The sequence below is a fragment of the Mirounga angustirostris genome, unplaced genomic scaffold (assembly GCF_029215605.1).
Source record: "Mirounga angustirostris isolate CCGP_5_RB_7025 unplaced genomic scaffold, mMirAng1.0.hap1 SCAF_8, whole genome shotgun sequence".
NCBI lineage: Eukaryota > Metazoa > Chordata > Mammalia > Carnivora > Phocidae > Mirounga > Mirounga angustirostris.
The window spans coordinates 42,288,833-42,313,667 of NW_026991716.1; the positions used below are offsets into that span (position 1 = coordinate 42,288,833).

The 24,835-nt window shown below is 37.6% G+C and overlaps 1 protein-coding gene and 1 non-coding gene across 4 annotated transcripts in view; one reads left to right on the forward strand and one right to left on the reverse strand.

Annotated features, from left to right (window-relative positions):
• Nucleotides 1-24,835, reverse strand: part of LOC123837783 (24-hydroxycholesterol 7-alpha-hydroxylase) — an 88,887-nt gene that overhangs the window by 30,812 nt on the left and 33,240 nt on the right. The gene's annotated exons all lie outside the window — the stretch shown is intronic.
• Nucleotides 23,337-23,443, forward strand: LOC123838055 (U6 spliceosomal RNA). The gene has a single exon (XR_006789394.1). It is a non-coding gene; the product is annotated as a U6 spliceosomal RNA (small nuclear RNA).

A 24,835-nucleotide genomic window follows, 5' to 3' on the forward strand; every position in this document is an offset into this window, starting at 1 on the left:
TTGCTCAGACCTAAGTAACCTAATATTAAAGAGAGACAAATGTGGACTACTTGCTTAACCTTCACAGACAGTGTCTCGCAAAACTGTTGCTTTTGCTTTTCCATTACAAGGACTGGAAAATAATAGGTATGCCTTTTGCATCTTCACAACCTAAATATAACAGTTTTTCCAAATTGTGCTCTATGAAAGAACATTTTCAAGATGTCAAATGTTTAAAGCAGACGAAAGGTTTTATGGCCAACCAAATACCAGGAAATGTTAATATTCTGTTGGTGATTCACTGAACACATTAGCATATTACAGGTTTTGAGAAATCCTGTAGTAGAGACAGCTATTTATGCCAACGTTCCCAAACTTTTTAAAACTCCCATTATCTATACAGGCATCATCAATAGCTATTTAACAAGGACATAAAAGATAATTAGCTATATAAAGTAATGGCTATGGATCCTAAGACAATCTTTCAAAAAAAACCCAAAAACCAAAAAACAAACAAACCCTGGTTTTCATTTGTCTGAGCATTACCAGCACATACCATATGCCTGAGTGTGCCTGTGGAAAATCCTCTAACAAGCAGTTATTGCAAGCCAAAGGCATTATTACCATCAGAAAACTATCTCGATATGCCATGGAAAGCTAATGGCACCAAAATTGTACTTCTTTACTCTTTTTTTGAAGTATCCCTGTACTTTCTAAGCTAATTCAGAAAAAATAATTTAGAAAATCCATGGTCGGAATTAGAAATTCTTTATTTGAAAAAAGGACTGAAATTGTTGCAAATGCCAGAGATATCACTACTAAATCAAATGAACAAATATCTTTTTGGCATTTAGTGGAGAGCAAAGTGCTAACTAAGCATCGCAGGGGATATAAGAAACTAAAGGCAAGGAAGGGTAAGTGCTTTCCCCAGACAGTGTTAAAATGAGGAATTCTGAGGTTCTAATTTATGAGTTTATAAATGATGCACAAACTTACAGCACTAACATGTGGTAGGTGTTCAGTACAAGGTAGTATCTATTACTGTTACCATTATTATTAGTGTGAATTTAGTAATAACTCTAGAAACCACACCCTCCTGATCAACTTTTGTTTTATAGCTGATAAAATGATTCTTTTCCCTGAAACCTCAGTTGGGAGAAAAGCTACAGTTTGAGAGCCTATCCAATACTAATTGGATACCATGCCTGAGGAAGTCTTTCAATCATTCACCCAGCAGATATTTACTGAGAACCTCTGAGCAGTGTCCAAGTGCTGAGGATGAAGATGAATGGAAGAGCCCTGGCTCTTAAGGAGTTTATAGTCTGATAGAGAAGGCAAAGAACTAAAAGTAGTTAATATGGGGTAAGGGTTACTGCACTGAGGCACACAATGTGCTATGGGGCACAGTGGTGACAATGACCAGACTGGGGTCGGTGGGGATGGGTGGTTGCGAAGGAGATGTCAGAGAGGCTTCCAGAAGAAGTAAAACCAGAACAAAGGATTGGATACACCAAAGTGAAGGACATGTTCACAGAAGAGGAATTCAGCTAGCTGGAATAGAGTTCAGTGCAGGAAGTCACTAGATCAACTAGATCAGTGTTCCACTGAAGTCCCAGGCTGCCCATACCAGCTGAAGCCAGAGCTAGTGAGAGATGGCTCCTTTATCCAACCTCTGAGTGTGACCCAGGAGTGCCTAGGTTTCATTTCTGGGCCTTCTCTTCTCTAGGTAGATTCTTTTTCTTGAGGATTCAAACAAATGCTTTTCTATAAAATACCACCAACAGGCTGGTCATACCAAGAATTTTATCTTCTGCCTTTGATCACCTTTCTGAGATCCATCTTATGTTTATCCAACTGGCTTCTTGATAGCACTGCTTGGATGTCTAAAAGACATCTTGAAGCATGCTTTGGCCAACATTGAACTCTTCATTTTCCCCACCAGAATAAAGCCTTTCCTCCCTTGGTCTTGCTATCACTGCAAATGGTAGCAAAATTTGTCCAGTTGCTCAAGCCCAAGTCATCTATGATTCATCCCTTTCCCTTTTACTCCCATTTAATTAATCACCAAAACCTGTTGTTTCTATCTGCCAAATAGATCTTACTGCCATTCACATCACTCCATCTCCATAGCTATCACTCTTGTCCAAATGCACCATCATTTTTCAGCTGGCCCATGGTGATAGCCCCCATCACGCTCCTTGCTCCCACCTGGCTCTGCTATCATCCTTACGTAAATCAGACCAGGTCAGTACCCTGTGCAGATCCCATTGAAGGCTTCAATGCTATTTAGAATTAAATCCAAAATTCTTACTTTGGCAAATGAGACCCCCATCTAACACTCTAATCTCATCTCATACTGAATCCTGGGGGCTGTGTGACCTTTTTATAAATGATCCAACCTCTTTGTGCTTCAGTTTGCTCACCTACAAAATAGGAATAATGAAAGTATCTGCCCTATATGGTTGTTGTGAAGATTAAAAAAGTTAATACATGTAAAGTTCTTACAACTATGACTGGCATATGGCCAAAACTCAGTAAATGTAACCATCATCATTATTATTATTTCTTCTGCCTTATTCCAACTGTTTGAAAGGCTAGCTCCTTCTTATCCTTCAGACCTCTGCTAAAATATTTTCTCCTCAGGAAGCCCTTCCCTTACCAGCTAATGTCTCCCAAATCACTAGCATGCTGTTTTGTTTCCTTTAGATTTCCTGTTAATATATGAAATAATTTGGCTTATTGTTGATTGTTGGATATGATGTCATATTTTTCACAATCTTGTTCTTTCTATTTTTTGATGTATCCTTAGTATCCAGCACACTGTCTGGCACGTGGTAGGTACTTGATAAATTTTTATTGAATGAGTAAATGGATAAACGTCTAAAATAGTGGAGGGAGAAATCAAGAAGTTTTTATTTTGTGTAACAACAATGGGAGGGATGCAGAGGAGAAGTCAAATTTTAGAGACATTTCTGAGGGAGAATGTGAGAATCTTTAAATAAATAAGAATTTACTGAGAACTTGGTATATGCTAGACCAGTGGTTCTCAAACACTAAGCATGCCTCAGCATTACCTGGGAGGCTTGTTAAAACACAGATCTAAAGGCCCTACCCTCAAAGTTTTTGATTCAGTAAGTCTGAAGTGGGGCCTAAGAATCTGCATTTCTGGCAAGTTCTCAGGTGCTACTGATGCTGCTGGCCCAGCAACCATACTTTAAGAACCACTGTGCTAGATTGAAAGAAGTAGAAGAAATGCTTGAATTTTATTAAATAATCTGGGTTTAAAATAGTTTTTATTATCAGTTTTTAAATGACCTCTTTAAGACAATGGAGGGAAACACACTGAGTAGGCAAAAAATAAGATTTAAATTAGAAATTCTGAGTGGATACACAACTGACTCTTGAACAATGCAGGGATTAGGGGTGCTGACTGCCCTCCCACCCCCCAGTCAAAAATCCATGTAATAACTTTTGACTCACCAACAATTTAACTACTAATAGCCTACTATGAGCGCACATGCACGTGAGATGGGGGAGGGGCAGAGGGAGAGGAAGAGAGATAGAATCCCAAGCACAATCCATGCTGAGTGTGAAGCCCAACATGGGGCTTGATCTCACGGCCTGGAGACCACAACCCCAGCTGAAACCAAGAGTTGGACGCTTAACCAACTGAGTCACCCAAGCCCCCCCAGTAGCCTACTATTGACTGGAAGCCTTACTGATAACATAAACAGTTGATCAATACGTATTTTGTATATTATATATAATATACTGTATTCTTAGAACAAAGTAAGCCAGAGAAAAGAAAATGCTATTAAGAAAGTCATAAGGAAAAGAGAATACATTGACAATATTGGGTATCGTATTTATGAATACTATAAGTTTACATCATCTGTTTATAAGATAAATCATCTGTCAGTACCTATAACAATATTGTCCAATATATTTATTTTAAACAATTCACGTACACTTCAAGCCAGTGTGGTTTAATGGTCAACTGTATTGACACCAAAAGTCACTAGCTTTTTTTAACATGAAAGTACAAGATAGCAAAGGGGTTTTATTTATTATGAACCTTAAAACTTAATAATGTGATAATTAACTCTGAACTTTTAATTAGCCAGGATTTCAGAACTGGTCCAAAATTTTATCATTTTTATAGCTACAAAGACGCTATCTTCATCTGAACTAGAATGCCAATGTACCTTCTGGAGGTCATTGACTTGAGTTTACAAGTAGCCATATAATCAGGTCTTATTCTTCTTCTCCCTTATAAGAGGCTACAGCTAAGGGCACGGGCTGGCAAAGTATGGCCCACAGACCAAATCCATCCTGTCATCTCTTTTTGCAAATAAAGTTTTATTGGAATACAAAAATACTCATTTGTTTATATATTGTCAAGGGCTGTTTTCACATTATAATGGCATAGTTGAGCAGTGGTGACAGAGACCTTATGTTCCATAGAGTCTAAAACAACTACTATATGGCATTATATAGAAAAAGCTTGCCAATTTCTGACTAATAGGCTTCAAAGGAACAAGTGCCTGGTTTGCTCCTCAGTGTACTTCCTATTGCTCACAAGCTCAGATTTAATTCCAATTCATTTGAATTTTACGAGTACTATAAATTCTGTGTGATCTCTATTACATATATCTTTTATATAACTAAGTCAGGTGGACAATGGCTAGCATAGAATCTGAATAGTCCTGTAATATATGGCAATTTTACATGGAAAATATAAACTGCCTCTTAGGAAAAGAAATGCCTTTGTTTAAAATATACTGGGGCACGTGGGTGGCTCAGTTGGTTAAGCGTCTGCCTTCAGCTTGGGTCATGATCCCAGGGTCCTGGGATAGAGCTCCATGTCCGGCTCCCTGCTCAGTGGGAGCCTGCTTCTCCCTCTCCCTCTGCTTGCTGCTCCCCCTGCTTGTGCTCTCTTTCTCTCTTCTGTCAAATAAATAAATAAAATCTTTTAAAAAAATACTGTACGATAATGGCTCCAAATCACATTCATAAACAGAGGGCACATGGACACAATAATGTTAAGGAAATCAATTTTCTGATACTTCCGTATTTACTCTCTTCTGAAATTGGTCTGTGTAAGAAAAAACTGTAGTTCAGTTCTCTTTCCCCACCTCCCTAAGGTCATCAACTTTCCCTCACTTTATAAAAGTTTGCCTCTCAGTCATCTTGGTATTCACACTGGCACATTTTCCCTGCAGTATAAAAATCTCTTGAGTGCCAAACAAAAGGACAAGTAGAGAACACATTGTACCTAAAAGAGAAGCCCTTGAAAGCAAAGTAAAGCAGACACAGAAAAGAAATATTGAAAACAGACAGGTCTTATTTCATCTATTTGTCCACTAGCCCTTGCACACAAACCATATAGCTGTTTCCATGTTTGTCCACATGTCTATCTTAGAATTCAAGAGTGAGATGAGCATCAGACTGACACATATTAACATATTTATTTGAATTGAATTGAGAAAAATAAAACAGATTTTTTCCATTTAGAAAACAAGTTGGATTGGTTGATTAATTTGGTAATAAGAACTGGCTTTGGGAATTAGGTTATAAGGCAGCCATTTTCTATAACCGAACAAACTAAATCTACAATTTTTGACATTTAAATACTTTAAATAGACTAAAAGCATGTAGGCAATATACCAGGAATGGTATCCTTTGAGATTATTGAAATGCAGAACAATAAATTTTACACATCAAATTAAAAAGGTATGAGGGGATCCTAAATTCTTTTAGAGTGTATTTGAGCAAAGAAAGGAAGGAAGGAAGGAAGATAGGAATGAAGGGAGGGAGGGAAAATGAAAGAAAAGAAAGAAAAGAAAAAAGAAAAAGGGAAGAAAGGAAGAAAGAAGGAAAGAAAATCACTGACAAATGGCATGCATTAAAAGATGAAGCCCTATGGTATAAAGCCTGAATGTCCTTGGTGAGACAAAGGGAAGTGAGAAGGTACTGGAATTGCTGGAGTCTTCAAGGTAAGTAAGACAAGGCTGGAGATCTGAGAGAAGAGAAGGAACCCAGCTACATGGCAGATAACTGGTTACCTAATAGGAGGCCAAGGAAAATTCTTTAGGGCAATAGTCAATAAGACTTTTAAGAACAGAATATTCAACTTGATGTCAAATACTCAATTTTAAGTTGTTTCTGGCTGCAACGTATTTTTCTCTTTCCTCGTTCCATATTTTTAATATTCTGAAAAGTCTGCTAAGACATAGCCTTAAGTCAGCACTTAGGGAAATAAAGATCTGTGTGATGTCCAGTGAGGCAATGCAATACCAAAAAGGAGCAAAACATGCAGAAGGGAAAAGAGAGTGGGAAATGAGAAATCAGCAAAGGCAAGAGCCAGGAGTCAAGAGAAAGCTACAAGATATACAGGCCTCCATTACTTGCTGCCTTCCCCATTCCTCCCTTCAAGGATTCCTAGAATGCTGGAAAGGGTTTCAGACCAATTTCACTTATCTTGAAAACCAAGATGGCCTGAGTAAGCTAGGGCCCTTGACAAATGGATGCTACAAATAAATTGGCAGTGACCTACAATTCAGATTTTAAATCTTCTTCTTTGAAAAAAATTATTTTCTCTCTAAAAATCTATTTAGAGAATCTACATTAGACAAACAATCCCTCTATTTTTTTTCTATTTTACTGCAGCTACAGGATACAGAAAATAAATATTTTTCTACTTGATTGAGGATAGATGACTATCAGCAGGCAGGATTTGTATTTAAAATCAGATCTCTGTGACTCCAAAGTGACCTACCTATCATAAGACAGGCATAATTCTGGCCTAAAGAACTTTGACCCTAAGGATAGTGAAGTTTCTGAGCTCCTTTAAAAAATAAACAAATAAATAAATAAATATTTAAAATAAGTATTCTTATTAAACTAATTGAATTATAAAGAGCAAAAATGTTTTGTATTATATAACAGAAACAAAAGTTTGTTTTGAGTTCAAAATAATATTTAAAGTCTAATATGATATATAAGTTGTTGAAAGAACTTTCTAGGTCCAAGATGGAGCTTCCTGCTCAGTGGGTTACATCAGAAACTCAGATAACTTTCATGTCCCTGTAAATGCTCCACTTGACCATAAACACACATTGCTTCAGTTGACCAATCCCCAAATGCCAAGCCACATCTGGGCTCTATATTTATTATTTTCTTGTTTCTTTTCACCCCAAACAAAGTTGACTATGTGGCCCCAGCCAGTATTTTCTATTTGTCTCTTCCTTGTTCTTTATTCTTTATCCTATAAAACCTTCCTGCCTCCCACCCCATTTTGCAAAAAGGAGACTGCCCATTTCATGAAGTGTTAAATAAGGTTGCTTTTATCACCTAAATTGTCTTCTTTAATATTTTTTAAACAAAATGTATGAGAGATACAGAGTACTCTTGGAAAATAGATGTTCTGATAAAGTATTTTTAGTTTTTCAAATCCCAGTGTGATATTGGACAAACAGAGTAGTATTCTGGGACTAGACAAAGGAAAAGAAAAGGAAATATGCTAAGTTTTCAAACAACAGCTTTAGGTTAAAGGCTTTTCTTATTATAAGTCTTAGAAATGGCTCTGTACCCATACTGTGCATATTTCAATGCACATCTGTGGTTTCTTCTCCCAGCATTTTTTTTTTTTTTTTTTAAAGATTTTATTTATTTATTTGAGAGGGAGAATGAGAGAGAGAGCGCATGAAAGGGGGGAGGGTCAGAGGGAGAAGCAGACTCCCTGCCGAGCAGGGAGCCTGATGCGGGACTCGATCCCAGGACTCCAGGATCATGACCTGAGCCGAAGGCAGTTGCTTAACCAACTGAGCCACCCAGGCGCCCTCCCAGCATTTTGACTCTAAAAATAGATGGCTCCACTGGAAGATTGCCAAGGTAATCATCAAATGAACTAGAGCCTAACGGAGATTGGGACCAGTACAGAAGACAACCAGGGAAGAAGCTATGGGTGATTTGGGGTAAAATTCAGAAACCATCTTTTAAGTCTTGGCATAAATGCAATAAAGGTCAAACCACATCTTAGGATATTTGAAACCAAACAAGAGAAAGGATGATTTTGCATTCAGAAACAGTAAAACATTTCTAAAATATAGATGGTTTGGGATTCCATAGTCATGATGGCAAGCACGTTACAACACAATGAATCATACCTGTTAATCATGTGTTATATATTGGAATTCTTTTATGTTAGCCATTAATTCACTCAATATATATTTGCTTCCTATCTGTTATGTGCCTGCCCAGGCATAGGTGCTGTAAGAGACAGGAAGAGAGGAATACTAATTTACTGACCATCTAATGTCACAAATATCTTGGACCACTTCATTTATTCCTCGTAACTACCTGCCAGCTATCAAGCCTCAGAGTTAATGTGCCCCAGGAGACAAACTGAACATGTCAGATTTGCCTTCAAACCTCTGTCCCTGTTTACCGTGACCCACCACTTCCCCTAAGAGGAGAAAGAGAAGAAAGGAATGAGAAAGACACAGTCCCTGCCCTAAAGGAGTTTGGACACAAGGACACAAAATACTCTCTGTATATAAATGACTGTAATATTAGCTTCACCAGAGAGGCTACAAGTGGCAGGGGTGTTCATCCCCTCTTGCCTACGGCTGGGCTTTCAGCTAAGCCTGGAAGGATGAGTAGGACTCAACCAGGCAGAAAGAAAAGCAACTTAAATTCCAAAATTAATCATAAAGCTATGATTTCTTGGACTTAAAAAAAGGAACATGACTCAAGTAGAATCACTAAAGTCAATTGTTCTTTGTAGTCCTCTGGTTCTTTAATCAAGCCCCTTCTCCTTACACCCCCCCTACACACAAACACACACATATACTTGCATGCACCCAAAACCAGTAAGTGAATAAGTATGTACAGTATAAATATTCTGTATCTATAGACCAGGAACAACACTACATAAAGATTCAACTAACAATTTTGGGGAAATAATCCATGTTTTGACAGAAACAAAGGGGAACAGTAGGCTTTTGCTGAGTCATTCAGACCTTTTGAGACATAATTCCAAGGAGTCTGAATCAGAAGGTGGGTTTGCAAAGTAGGGGTGGAATACCCAGGAGGCCCCGTGCTCCTTCACGGTGAAAGACAGGTGTATTTACCACCCAGGGACACATGGCAAGGTGACAAGAGGCAGATCATCAACTCCCACTGGAATGTAAAGAGTGCATCCCTACACATTCCATCATCTCTCTCTTTACTTTTGAAAGCATGGATTCTCAGTTCTGTTTGCTATTCTAGGCTGGGAGATCCTTTACAAACGTTGCCTTTTCATATTCATGGAGCAGCTTGCTTAAAATATCTGAAGCTCAGGTGTGTACAAAAGGTCACAGTACACATGAAGGACAATGAACCTATAGAAATACATGAGGCAAAGGTTGAAAAATAAACTGATGTCATAGCCTTGAGCAATGATTCCCACCAAAATGTGATCAAGAAATTTGCTTCCAAAATTGTATAATAATTTGTTTAAAAAGAAAAATCAAATAACAAAAAGCTAGTGTTTACTTTAGACTTATTTAGGGAAATTATATAACAGCTTTGAAAAGAACATAGCATTTCTAAAACCTATACTCAAAAATAATGAAGCACTGACATTAATTGCTGACAGAAAATAAGGGCAGGAAACTAGCTTTCTGGCATGTTTTCTCAACCAGGGACCTCAAGATAAGCTCCTGAAAAAAAAATACCAGTTTTTAGAGAACAGAGACAAAGCTAAAGAGAACTAATAAATAATTTACAGTATTCCAGAGGGGAAAAGAATTATCTTACATCCAGTCCTTCACTTCAGGAATTTTAAAAACTTCATAGGATAAACAATGTCCAAAAATTCAATTTTTAGCCTCTAATTTATTCCAGCAATATTTTCTTATTTTACAAAATTGCTATTGTCTTCCCAGGAGAAACCTATATTTACTGGGAAAAGTTAGCACATCTCAAATAGAATCAGAGTGGATAAAATGTCCTGAAATAGATAACACTATTTATAACGAGTTTTATATATCAGATGACCCTATAACAGTAACAGGTAGTAAGAATGTGCTAGTTACAGATTTCTGCTAATTTTTAGTGAGATGAAGATTTGTTTGTTGGCCTGTCTCCCAAATGGGGAAAGCAATAGCTTTCTACAATTATCCTCTTAAATTTAAAAAGAATATTGTGAAACTGACCTCTGATTATTAGAAGGGAAAATTTATTTTTAATTTTGGATAAAGATTCCAATGACCTTTCCTATCTCCAAATATGTACCTCCCTCTATTCCTGAGGACTGAGAGACAGTGAGAGAAAGGCCTAGAACAGGAGTAGACCAGAACTGAGAAACAAAGGGTAGCAAGGATGGAAAGAAGAAAATGATGAAAAGAAGTAGTGAGAAAACAAGGTTACAGAATGAAGTTGTTTAAGCAAGATGCAAATTATGAGGTAATTATTCTGCACAGCAAGACCCAGGTTTTCCCTGATGTGGTGGATTGTGTTTGGGGCTAGACCTTTTCAGTTAGTATGGGCCACAAGACCAGGCCCCACTCATATCGGTAGGACACAGAGCACACCACAACCAAATGTCTTTAAACAGAAAAGATCAAGTTTAAAGGAATTTTTAGAGCAGATGTGAAAGGAATAAACAGTGTGTTGAGGGGGGATGGGTTAGCCCGGTGATGGGTATTAAAGAGGGCACGTATTGAATGGAGCACTGGGTGTTATACACAAACAATGAATCATGGAACACTACATCAAAAACTAATGGTGTAATGTATGGTGATTAACATAACATAATAAATTTAAAAAAAAAACAAACCAGTGTGTTGAGAAAGGGAAAGGCTGTTTTATTTTTAAGAAGGGATAGAGTGATGGAGAAAGGTCAGTGGGTAGTGGGGCCTGAGGAATAAAACAGGGGTTCCCTTGTGTCAGAGGTCTGAGCTGTTTAAGGACCCATCCCACACGATGACAGTCTTCCAATCTCTAATCCTTCCTCCTCCCTTTTCCTCTCCTATCTTCCTGCCTCTTTCCCCTCCCTCTGGACGAATGCTCAGATCCTTGTCCATGTAGTAGAGGGTGACTCTGGATTTATGGCATCTGAGGACATAGAATGGGAGTTTATTGGGGCACCTAAAATAATTAGGGAGTAAGTACGATTTTACACACACACACACACACACACGGAAGAAAAAGATAATGAGTTAACTAAAGAAAGAGTAGAAGAGATCCCTTGAGGTCAGTTATATCCTGTTGCCTCATTCAGTTATCTCTCAGAAACCTCTGGAATATGAAGAAAGGACTGAGAGAGGGAGGTCCACTCAGAGAAGCTCCAGAGGTGAGAAAACATATGCAAAAGATATTTCTACCCTTCTTGAAAATACAAGGCTTGCGCTCCCATTTTATCAAGCAAACTGTGAACTTATTGTGCTGAGACCCTGCAAAAATTTGATTTAAAAATCGGTATTCTATATTATCTCTCCAATATTTCTTTGAGGAAAAAAAAGATGTAGTCTTTGGGTCTTTCTTTCTTACAAAATATTAACTTCATTCTATGCATGCACATTATTACACATGCGCCTTATTGTACATGTTCTGTGAGACAAAACTCTGTAAGACATTAAATTAATAGAAAATTCAAGAGCGAGATGAGAATAGATGAAAGTTTATAAAGTACATGGTAGCCTATGAAGTTAAGTGCTTTTAGTTCACTGCAGTTTCCTATAAATTCTTGATAGGTATAGTCTCTCCAATGACTGCAGGTTTCTAGAATATTAATTCATTGCAAATGTTGATAGTTTTTTTTAAGAGAGAGAGAGAGAGGTGGGGGAGGGGCAGAGGAAGAGGGAGAGAGAGAATCCCAAACAGGCTCCATGCCCAGCATAGAGACTGATGTGGGGCTCTACCCCCATGAAGGTGAGATCATGACCTCCGCTGAACTCAAGAGTCAGACGCTCAAGCTAGTGAGCCACCCAGGTGCCCCGCAAATGTTGATAGTTTAAACTTTTGCCTCAAGAATGTGAAACAGAATTTTAGAAATGTTTTTTCCTATAATTTTTTTTAATCTTGAAAGAAAAGATCATTTATTTGAGAGAGAGAATGAGAGAGACAGAGAGCACATGAGAGGGGGGAGGGTCTGAGGGAGAAGCAGACTCCCTGCTGAGCAGGGAGCCCGATGTAAGAAAAGATCATGAGTTTGCTTGTTTGCAAAAGGTAAATAATAAGGGTTGTGCTCATTAATTGTTTTTCCTGTACCAACTATGTTCTCTTTTGTTATAGCAGCTTTATAATACATTTTAGTATCCGTAGGACAAATCTAGTCTTACTAATTTATATTTCCAGTAGTTTTTATTTTTATTTACATTTGTTTTTATTTACATTTTAAATAAAAAAAAAATCTAAGTCATTTATCTAATTCTCCCCCACCTCAAATCCATCAAATTCTCATTAAAATTGATTAAATATGTATTAACTTGAAAAGGGTTGGCATTTTCATGATATTAAACCTTTCTGTAGAGGAACATGTGTACTTTTTTCTTTATTTAGGTTGTTTAGTTTAAAACTATACTTTTATAAAATGTTATAACTCCTCTATATAGGTCATGTCCTAACCCAATTTCTTTGTACAAGACAAATACCAGCTAAATGAATAGGAAGGACAGATGTAAAATGAAAAGGAAGGCTTTAAAAAAAAAGGCAGTTTAAGGCATTGGTAGTGGATATAGATGAGAAAGCAAAGAAGCAGCTGAGAGGCTGTCCACAGATTCTGGGAATATGAGCACTAGGGGCTTTTGGGGCATTACTGGAGGCTGGCAAACCACAGTTCACTCTCTCTTCCAGCCTCCAGCTTCTTCCAAGCCCTCAGTGATTTTGGAACTTCCAGCTCTGGTTCTTCTGATTTTTCTAGGGGTAGACATGACTTTTTGGCATCTGAAGGAATTAAGATAAAATTTTATTATCAAAGAGGCATGTTCCTGTCATTGGGAAAGCCAGTCTTTGGACTCCTACTCAGTTGCATAAGAATGGGCCTTGGGCCTGGAGCACTCCTCACCAGGAAATACAGAGCCCACATGGCCTGTGCTGGTCTTACCACCTTGTGTGGGAATATCCTTCCTTGTTTCAGGCGTAGTGAATGCCCCTTTGTCTCTGCTTAAAGCATGTGCAATATATGGCATCTGGCCAACCACACTGTTTTATCTGTCCTTCCAACGGGAGAGGGCACAGAGTCCCTTCCATTGAGGCACAGAGTTTAGGTAAGCTAGGGGGACTGACACCCACTACCAAAGCTAAGTTTGCTGTCTCTTCTCTATGTATGGAAATGCTGTTCCATCTAGTGCTTCACTGCATTTTTTTTTTTCCTGAAGACTCTGATACCAAGCTGCAATGGGCAGAAATGCTTAGAATCCTCCTCTGGGGTTGATAACCAGTGCATGGTACTTGGGCTGACATCTATTGAAACATTAGAAGAAATACCTTTTGGAAGTAGCTTCTGCTCAGTGACTTCAGTTTGGCATTCATAACCATAGACTGACTCTCTTTGAAGGAGGTAGTGATAGCTATGGACAGAGAAAAATAGCAAGGAGGGGCCCCTGAGTGGCTCAGTTGGTTAAGCATCTGACTCTTGATCTCAGTTCAGGTCATGATCTCAGGGTCGTGAGATTGAGCCCCACATCAGGCTCCACACTCTGTGGGGAGTCTGCTTGTCCCTCTCCCTCTGTTGTTCCCCACTGCTCGCACTCTCTAAAATAAATTAATAAAATCTTAAAAAAAAAAAAAAGGCACCAAGGAATGCTATGTTGCTTGGAACAATGTTATTTTTACTGATGGAAGATCAGGAGTTGATAACCCACAAACCAACCCCTCCCACCCTTTCTTCTGATACATACACATATAAAATATTCCAAATCCCATTCTATCATTTCAAAAAAAGTTTAATGCCACCATACCAAGTCAACCATATAAGATTCTCCTCTAAAAAAATAATACTTTCTGTTATTTTCAGAAATATTTCTTTCATATATTGAAAAGAGGTTATTGGTTTCTCTATTTACTGAAACATGAAATGAAGCCTGCTCTATAATTACAGTGACTTTTTCAAGGAATAAAGGACATAGTCCAATTGATAATAAATATAAGGGAGAGAGACTGACTACAGAAGACAACAGTAGGCAGATAATAAAATGTTAAATATATTTTGAACTAGAAATACCCTTTATTTATAAACTCTACATAATGATTCTGAATTTTTAGATGGTGTTCTTTGGACCTGTCAACTCAACCTCAAGGCTTTTACCTCAGTATTTTCTAAAGGGGAAGAAAGATTATACAAATACCTGAATAATTCTCTAACAGAACACACTGGAAAAAGAGCTGTGTCAGAATGAAAAATGTAGAGGATAAATAAAGCAGATGAACGTGTCCACTGAGTGAGATAACAGAAGACTTAATAAAATGAGAAGCGCCAGAGTAGGACCCATCTCCAAGCTTGTAAATTTGAACAGGATATCAAATGATCTACAGCTATCCGAAGGATCTCTTTCAGGCTGTTGAAGCTAGGCAATAAAAGAGAGAGTGACTTCACACACAGTCTCCCGAGTTAGAGTATCAGAAGACACACATCAGGTATGAAAGGCAAGAAATGCTGGCAGAAACAAAGCCACCTGGGAAATCTCTCGAGGAACAGAAATCTTACCGGCAAGTTTCACCCTGGCCTTCATGGCTCAGGTAATGGATTCGAAAGTGACAAGTTGTACGTTCTAAAGGGACACCATCTTGTCTGTAAGGTCAAGGGAAAAAGAAGATGAGAAAATTATATATTTAGAGTGGAATGGAACAGTTCCAGATGGAATGTCCTCCATTAATAAATACTTTCGTAGGTAATCGATGTAAGGTCTTCAAGGTTGATGAATGAAAAGAAGTTTTTGAGAAGCTCCAGCATAACTGAATGTTTGCTGGGTCCATTCCATATTTAAAAAGCTGCGCTAGCAAAGGAAAAGAAGGCTATGCAAGAAATTTCCCGTATGATGTTACAACCTCCCAAACCTCCATATTAAGTTCATATTGTCAAGCAACCAGAGGGAGTAGAGAGAAATTTTTTAATAACTTTCCTCTGTTCATGACTCCATTGAAGTGCCCTTGGCTCTGCTATTTGATCACTTTTCTCAATATTTTGGGCAACAAAGGGCTAAGAATTGATCACAGACACAACTTTGGCTATCAGCCATTGAACCCTGGCAGGCTGCAGAGGGATAATGCGAGTGAGCTTCTTCAGTTAGCGGAAGGACTTAGGTCTCTGTTATGCCATGATGGAGTCCTCCCAAGAATGTTGTTATTGGTTGGCAAGATGGTATTGAGACACATTCAAGTGGAGGGAAGTTGTATACAAAGTATAATATAGGTAAGAAGTGACTATAGGTAAGGTTTCAAGAATAAATGAAAATGTTTAAATGCGATGAAGTAAAACTGATGAAGTAATTAAAATAATACAAACAACATGGACTCTGCCTAGGACATCACCATATGTTCTGAACTTCATTTATCACTCTGCTAGTTTTTTTTTTTTTTAAGATTATTTATTTATTTATTTGACAGAGAGAGACACAGCGAGAGAGGGAACAGAAGCAGGGGGAGTGGGAGAGGGAGAAGCAGGCTTCCCATGGAGCAGGAAGCCCGATGCAGGACTCGATCCCAGGACCCCGGGATCATGACCTAAGCCGAAGGCAGGCGCTTAACGACTGAGCCACCCAGGCACCCCTATCACTCTGCTAGTTTTTATACTTGTTTATAATTAGGAGCAGAGACAGAATCTTTTCTCACCAATGTATGGTGAATGTAGCCATGTAAGTCAATGTCACCAAGTAATAGCATCTGGCTACTCGGACAGCGTCAATGTCAGTAGTCTCCAGTCAGGACTGCTGCTAAATCAGAACACAAGGGAACCAAAAAACAATGGTTGGCAATGAGTAAATTTTCTCCTGTATCCAAAGTCACACTATTAGTGAGTGGCCCGACTGAAACTCATGAATCAAGTTCCTGACTCTAATCCAATGGAAATCTGGTAATGTACCTTTTATGATGCACAAATGGATGACTCTGTAGAAGACAGGGATGCATTTCTATGTAGATACAATTTCTATTAATTTCTATTTCTAATCTGGTTCCTTGTATATTAACATAAAAATTTTATGAATTTTTCCTTTAAATAAACACACAGTAAAACTGCATGAAAAAAAGTATTAATGCTCCCTTACATTAAAAAGAATAGGTAGAAAGGGCCAATACAACCAGCTAAAAACTACAACTGCATTTTTATTTGTTTTGTTTTTAAGATAGAATGACCCTCTCCTGGTGGGCAGACAGACATTCAGCATGGGGGTCCAGAATTAGAAAGGAAAATTGCTTTATAATAGTCTGAACAGGACCCAAATGTTAATGCCTGAGATTGCTTTTGGGCAGTTGCTCATAAATATGAGTATTTATGTTGTGTTGGTTAATCTCTTATGATCCAGCAGTCCTTTAGTAGTTATCTTGAAAATACAAAGTATTATGATGCTAAAAATGCAAGAAGCATCTAAATATGTATTTCTACACCTTAAGTAAAATAAAAAAGAGAAGAGAAGTAAACCATTATGGTAGGTTAATGGAAGGACACTTAAATTAAAATGTAAATACTTAAATAAAGCCAAACATGGCATAATATGTAGTTTAATGTTAAAGTAAAAATATGAGTAACTTAATTTTCTTCTTAGAACAGTTCTACGGGTACAACATTCAGGATACTGAGACTAGATAAAACCCTATAGGAAGAAGAAGAGATTCAGAAAAAAACCTTCCCTTTCTTTATCAAACACATATAACAAGTTTGTTCGAACTGTAAGTGCGTGAACTTTTAAATAAACAGAATAAAGAAGACGAGCATTTGTCTTTGGTCAATACAAAGGTGTGTCAGTTAATTATTGCACTGTTTTTTAAAATTCATAGTTCGTACAAGTATGACGTTTCCTGAGAAAGGTGAGAAGACTTAACTATACTTTGTCTCCTTTCATGGAATCTGTTAGCAAGGGGTCACCTCACCTGGGAACAGGTAAGGGATGCATGTGAATATGTACACAGATATACAGATATAACGGTACATAGTTATATTTATGAAATGTGTTTATATTAATAAAAATATATTTATATAGTAATATAATATACTTATTTCCTATACTCATGTACCTATGTAAAGATATATATTATGTTACATACACATATTGATATGTGTTAGTTTTGGCTATGCACTATCTGAACGCTATGTTTTAACAGAAGCTTGCCTATCATCAAGTCAAAAAATGCCAGATTCTTGCTTTCTTTGCCACCCTTGAAGCGAGGATGTTACCATGAAGAAAAGACCTTACCAGTCAGACTGACCAATCCAAGCTTTGCGTCAAGAGTTAGTGACCTAAAGAAGTGGAGACTGGTAGAGTGTTCTGGGGCAGCAACTGCAAGTTTCGCAGGATCAGGTTCCTGAGGACCCAGCATCGTTAGGGTCTTGGGCCGGTGGCCACAATGTGCTCGGCATTTAGTGGCAGTGTTGCGCTTGCCACGGCAGCTCTGCAGCCTGATGTGGAGCATGATTTCAGGCTGTGTATCCTCCAAGCCTAGGTGTTCGGTCCTCCTAGACATTCTGTGAACTCATAAACTTGTAATACATTTGGTTTTTCACTAAATCAGCCTAGTTAGGTTCTGCAGCTACCTCTAAGAAACCTTGCTGATAAATTATAGAAGGAGTAACCAGAGTGACTAATGTGGAGAAAAAAAAGAAGAAATGATAAAGTTCCGTTATCGGGCAAGTGAATGGAGCCACAGGAGGAGAAGGGGAGTGATCTCCAGTGGTGGTAAGAGGGGCTCGATGAGGAAGAGAAGACACATCCACCCGGATTTTCTGCTGCAATCACCTTGCAGTGAACTTTTTTTTTTTTTGGAAAGGGAGAGAGAGAGAGGACAGCAGGGTGGGTGGGGAAGGGGCAGAGAGAGAATCTTAAGCAGGCTCCACGCCCAGCACAGGGCCCAACGCTTGATTTCACAACCCTGAGATCATGACCTGAGCCAAAATCAAGAGTCAAACACTTAACCCACTGAGCCACCCAGGTGTCCCACAGTGAACTTTTTCCACCTGAAATATCCATCCATAGGGGCAGAAGGTCAGTGAAAACGGAAGTCTGGAAGCCATGATTCTAGCAGGTTCTTGTGAGGATGGAAACTAGGAAGGATGAGGCATATGCTTGTCAAGAAAAGGGGAAGATGTCTGCTGCAATGAAAACCATGACATCTCCTCTTTATATATTCCTAATATAGTAAATCAGGTTATTTCTCATTTGTTAGAAATATGCTCACATTCTTCTCTGGACAAAATGCCACAAAAATGCCACAGATGATGTCAATCCAAGAGAATTCTGTGAGAACACAGTGAGGCCACACCTGCAGTCTCTGACCCCAACAAGCTCTTCCTTTGCATACCTGCTTGTCTAACTCCTAACCATCTTCAAGTCCTTTCCTGGATCTCATCTGCCATTAAGACCCACACTGATCCAGCTACTGAATGCTCCCACCTGTTCCCCTGCTCTGCTCTGATTTCTTTCTACACAGTATTTGTCCCCATCTAATATTTTTAGGGCTTACTTATGCATTACATTGATTTATTGTCTGTCTCCCCTACCAGAATGTAAGCACCAAAGGGGAAGTAATTGTTGTTTTTCTTGTGCACTCCAAACTCCTAAAATAGTTGTTGGCACATAATAGGAGCTCAATAAATATTTGTTCAATGAATGACTGGATATGGCTGGGGTGAAATAAATAAGAGGCAGGGTGACAGAGACAAGATTTTTGAGATGACAAAAAGTCTCCACGGGCACATGAAGGCTTTAGATTTTATTCTGAGTGAGATGTGAAGTCACTCGATGTTGCTGAGTACAGAGTACCTGGATCTGACAGATCAAGGGCAAAGAGCCAGTAGAGCAGCTGAACTTACCAAGGGACTGGTGATTAATGGAACAGAGCCTCAGAGGTCATTAACTAGGGATCCACCTGTTCAGGTGGCCTTGGTCAGAAGAAGGCATAGGTACACAATAAGTAAAGATGATCCTACACATAAACCACAAACTAGCTATCTTTTATGGTGTTTATTATCAGTCACCATTTTTTGGGTGGGGTAAATTACACTCTCCTGACAGTTATAATACATTTGTTTTAGAAATCACCTTGGTTATGAACATAGTAGTCATATTTTCTGACCCAAGAATGAAGTACATAGTTTAGAAAATACTTTTTCTAATCTACAAGTTTACTTATGTATGGTCTTCTAAAGGCATCAAAATTAAATCACATTTAGGGTTACATTTACACTAAATAGCACAGCAGAAAGAAAATGAAGAGAGTTTTAGAGGGTATTCAAGGGGCCACCTTAGTTAGATTATTATACTGATTGCAAAGGTGGATCAGACCATCAGGCTATGGTTTCAGGCTCAGGGGTATGAACATTACTCCAGGAATATATTCTGAATACACATGCAATGTAATTAGAGGTATGCTTTAGGAAGATTAATATGTTCACGCCTTGGAATTAAGCTGGAAACTGGACCTCAGCATGTTAATTCAGACATTCCGAGCATAATTTTGAAATAAGGAGATTTGATAATTTGTATTATCAACTCCTGAGCCAGGCCAACATGGGTTCAAACTGTAGTTCTGTCACTTACTAGTTGTGTGGTCTTGGGTAAGCTACCTAATTGGCACATCATTTTCCTCATGTTTAAAATGCATATAAATAATAACATTTAGGAGGGATGATTCAAGGATTAGGGAGTCAATAAGAAAAGCACTTGGAACAGGGCCTGGTACTTACTAAGAGCTAGCTAAGTGTTAGCTATTATTGTTGCTACTATTTCTACCTCCTAGGATAATATTAGACAGAAATATCTTCATGCTATATTTCTACTGCATTCAGTCTCTTTAAAGGGATGACCAACTGATATAAAATAATTCAATTATTGCTGTAAACACTCCAGAAAACTATGATACATATATATACATTTTATTTTAGAGAGACCAAGAGAAAACATGTATGTGTGCATGTGAGAGAGGGGAGGGGCAGAGGGAGACAGAGAGACCGAGAGACAGGTGGAGCCCAATGTGGGGCTTGATCTCACAGCCCTGAGATCATGACCTGAGCTGAAATCAAGAGTCAGATGCTTAACCGCCTGAGCCATCCAAGCACCTGGAAAACTATATTTTGAAAAACAACACTGACTAATATTTAGAAGTAGAAAAACTCGAAGTCATAATAGTTACTAATTTCATGATATGGCAAGGTTATAAAATTTCATATAACTAATACGGTTATATCAGTTTTGGTCATGGCTAAGATTCATAAAATGATTACAGTTTGAAAGACATTGTGCTGTCGACTTTATATTTTACCATATTCTCCTAGTAACTCCATGAGATGGGCATTCTTATTTTGCCATTTGCCTGAAGAGGAAAAAGCCTTAAAGAATTTGGCAACTTGAATAAGGAATTAACCAGTAGTAAGGATCTCAGACTGGATTTGAATGCAGGCATTCTGACCCCCATATCTGCACTATGTTTTTGAGGTTAGGACAGGCAACTGAAAAAATGTGTGGTGATCTACACATTAAAATTTAAAACAAAATGACTAATTTCCAGGAATTATGCCCAAAAACTCTGTAACAAAGCAAAATATTCTTCATCAGATACTCAATAATTTGATAATGTATATTTCACCCAGGATCAATGGGTACAATAAAACCATAATCAAGAAGATACTTTATAGAGTTCAAAACCCTAGAGACATGTTCAGCATTCATTACCATTCTTGTGGATTCTTGGACTTGAGACTACTGAGTGTCTCAAAGCACAGACCAGATATTGGCTGAAACTAGGGTTCTATTATCTCAAAACTTAGAGGCAGAAACTTATCCGAAACTTCTTTACATAAAATACTCATTTCATATAAGCTGTCTAATGGTATAGGTGATAAAACCGCAAATGAAAGCTAAACTAAGACATTCATCTCTTAAAATATATGCTTGTATTTGTTCATTAAATTTGTTCAGAAAATACTTGTTGTGTAATTTGGGTTTTAGGCAGCTGGGGATCCTATAGAGACCAAGACAGACATTGTTCCTGCTGTTGGAGAGACTATGTTCTGATGAAGGAGGCAGAGATAGATAGATATAGATAAACAAAAAAATCATTCTTATGAAGGAAATAGTGAGGTGAGTCAGAGAATCACTAAGCACAGAGTTAGGGAAAGTGACTTCAGACAGGGCAAGCCTAAAAGATCTATCTGAGGAAATGACATTCAAGCTGACTGAAAGATGAATAAAAACAAGGAAAAGGTTCCAAGTACAGAGAACCTACAGAATTCATCAACAAGTGCACATCTCCAAAGAAACATCGTAAATGTTCCGTTCTCTCTCCTAACATCTTCTGTAAACTTCCAAATCTGTTTTCATTTTTATAAAACGCACTTCATTCATGAACTTCCTTGAGAGCATGCACCACACACTCATCTTCTTAGCCCTGGTATTTCATATAATGCCTTGACATAGTGAGTACTCAAAAAGATATTTGAGGGCCACCAGATAAATAGATGAATGAAGGGTTAACAATGAATCTGGAAGGTTTCCTAAAGGAAATTTTAAAACTTACGGTTCAGGGTAATGTCAGCAAAAATGGGGGCAGACTAAGGACTCCAAAGAGTCCCTCTTTAAAATCAATGAAAAATCTGATAAAATTTGTCAGAATCAACTTTTTCAGAACTTTGGAAATTAACCAAAGGCTTGCAGCAACCCAGGGAGTGTTTATCCAAGAAAAATGGCTAAATCTTCGTAAGAACAAGCTTAATGACACTTTAACTTGCTCTATTCCCATCCCTCTCTCCATAGCTCCAAGGTAGCCTTGAAAACTAATAGCCTACAACCACAGTGCAAACCAGCAGCCCAGCAGTTACCAGAGGGGTCAGAATAAGATTGGAACTCCTTCAAGACCTCATTCCTAGAGAGTTCTTATTATGTGACCTATCTGGCAGGTCCCGAAAGGTCCCACTTATAAGACTATCTTTATCTGACCTGACTTGGAACTCACACAGTGGAATTTCCCCCAGGGGTGTTGGTTGGAAACCTTTAAGGATAATTAACTTTGCAGCTACGGGAGGCAATAGATAACAGTTTGGACAAACAACAGGCAAACCAAAAAGATTAAAATGAAGAGCTAGGGAATGAGACACCCCCGGGGCTTTAAAAGGTCCAGTGTATTCCTGGAAATATAAAAATGCATGCAATTTTGTAGGACTGCACAAATGCCCAAGGCCTCATTCAGGCTCAGGAAAGACCTGAGAAGGCTCTACTGTCTACCTATGGCTGACCTTGAGTTTTTGTGCAAGTGGGAAGTGAAAGTTAAGGCAGTGCTACCAACTGCTTAGTTGAGTGTTGAAGGCATGCTCCAACATGCAAACAAAATCCTAAACATGCAAATATGGGAGTCTTATTGGTTCTTAGTGTAAAGAAATCTTTGTCCAACTATTAGCTGAATACTAAACTAACCAAGCAGAAACATATGTGGCCACACATGATAATAATACAAAATACAGTGTAATAATACACAATTTCCAGAATTAGTTAATGAAGTCAATAAACAAACACACAAACAAGGCTATGACAAGCAGCAACAGCAATAAACCATGAGGAAACAGGAGAATCTGATTTCCAGAGTTGCTACACTGTATTATTTAAAATGTCCAGTTTTCAAAAAAAATGCAAGACATGCAATGAGAAATATCCAATAATACATGGAACAAGAAAACATAGACCATACACAGGGGAAAAAAGCAATCAGTAGAAACTATCCCTGAAAAAACCCAAATGTTGGACTTATGAAAAAAAAAAAAGACTTTAAATAAGAGATTTTAAATATGGTCAAAGACTTTAAGAAAAATTGTGTTTAAAGAACAAAATAAAGAATATTCATAAAGAGATATAAATTATAAATAATAAAGATGAGGACAGAGAAAAATGAAATAGTGAATAGAAAAGTGATATAAAAAAATAAAATCAAACAAAATCAACAAAACCAAAAGCTAGTTCTTTGAAAACAAAATGGACAATCCTTTAGCTATACTGACCAAGGGAAAAAGAGATAGGACACAATTATTAAAATCAAGGATGAGGGAGATACTTTTCTAGTGATTTTACAGAAATAAAAAAGATTGTGGGCAATAATATGAAGTTATATGTACCAAGTTAAATAACTTAGATGAAATGGACAAATTCCTTAAAAAGACACAAACTACAAAACTGACCCAAGAAAAAATAGTGTTACTAAATGTAAAACAATACAGAGAAGTTTAGCATGGCTCCTGCATAAGGATGACATGCAAATTCGTTCAGTGTCCCCATTTTTCTGGGTCTGTAATGTACAGCAATGGCAACCAGTTAGCAACACTGTATTATGCATTTGAAAGTTGATAAGAAAGTAGATCTTAAAAGTTTGCATCACAAGAAAAAAATTATAGCTGTGTGATAATGGATGTTAACTAAACTGATTGTGGTGATCATTTCATAGCATATGCATATTGCAAATCATTACATTGTACACCTAAAATTAATACAATGTTATGTGTCAGTTATATTTTAATAAAAAAGAAGAAATATATACCCTGAATAGACCTGTAACAAGTAGAGTGATTGAATTAATCAAAAACTTCACACAAAGAAAATCTCGGCACCAGATCACTTCACTGGTAAATCTATCCTATAGTTAAAGAATAATTAACATCAATCCTTCACAAACTCTTCCAAAAAATATGAGGAATGAATACTTCTGAAGTCATTCTATAAAGCCAGAATTATCCTGATACCCAACCCAGACAAATACAAGAAAAGAAAACCATAAATCAATATCCCTTATTAATATAGATGTAAAATTCCTAAAATTCCTTAATAAAACACTAGCAAATTGAATCCAGCAACATAAAAATGATATATGCTCTATGGATATAAATACCTATATGTAATATGGATATTTTATAGCCATTAAAATTTTATGTATTATACCACATGACTAAGTAGGATTTATCCCAGGAATGCAAGGGAGATTCAACATGTGAAAATCAATTAATGTATAACATCATGATACAAAATAAAACATTATGCTAAGTGAAAAAAAGCCAGACACAAAGGACCAATGATTCAATAGCAGCTTGTGCCCTGAAACTTATAAGAAAGTTGAGCAACATGCCTGAGGCCATAGAGATGTGAAGAGGTGTCCAGGTCACTAAGGACATCTCCAAGAAAGAAATGGTCATCTTGTAATAGTGAAGAACTAAGAATGGAGAACTGCTGTATTGAGTCAGATTCTTGTTCCATGCACTCTAATGTGCTTTCTTTGACAGGATCCTTTGTATGGGCACGTGGATATCTTCTTTAATATCAACCTTCAAAAGTGAGTGAGTAATTTCCTCTCACATCTAAATTCCTGAGCTGCTACTACATCTTATACATGAATTGATCTGAATTGCTTCCGTATAAACACAGCAAAAAAATTTGATATTTTATGTAAATTGTTTTCAAGTTTGCAAGAGTCTTAAAAACTGAAAGCATTGATACATATGTAGCTAATACACTGGTATCACTATTTGGAGGAGCCTTTGTCTGTCAGTGGAGAACAATGGGTTCTAAAAATAAACCAGAATGTAGAAAAAGAATAAAGGTTTTGTCTTTCTCCATTGGACTGTGCTCAAGAGTTCAAGATTCAAGTATTGTAGACACTTAGATGAATGTAATACTTCTGTTGT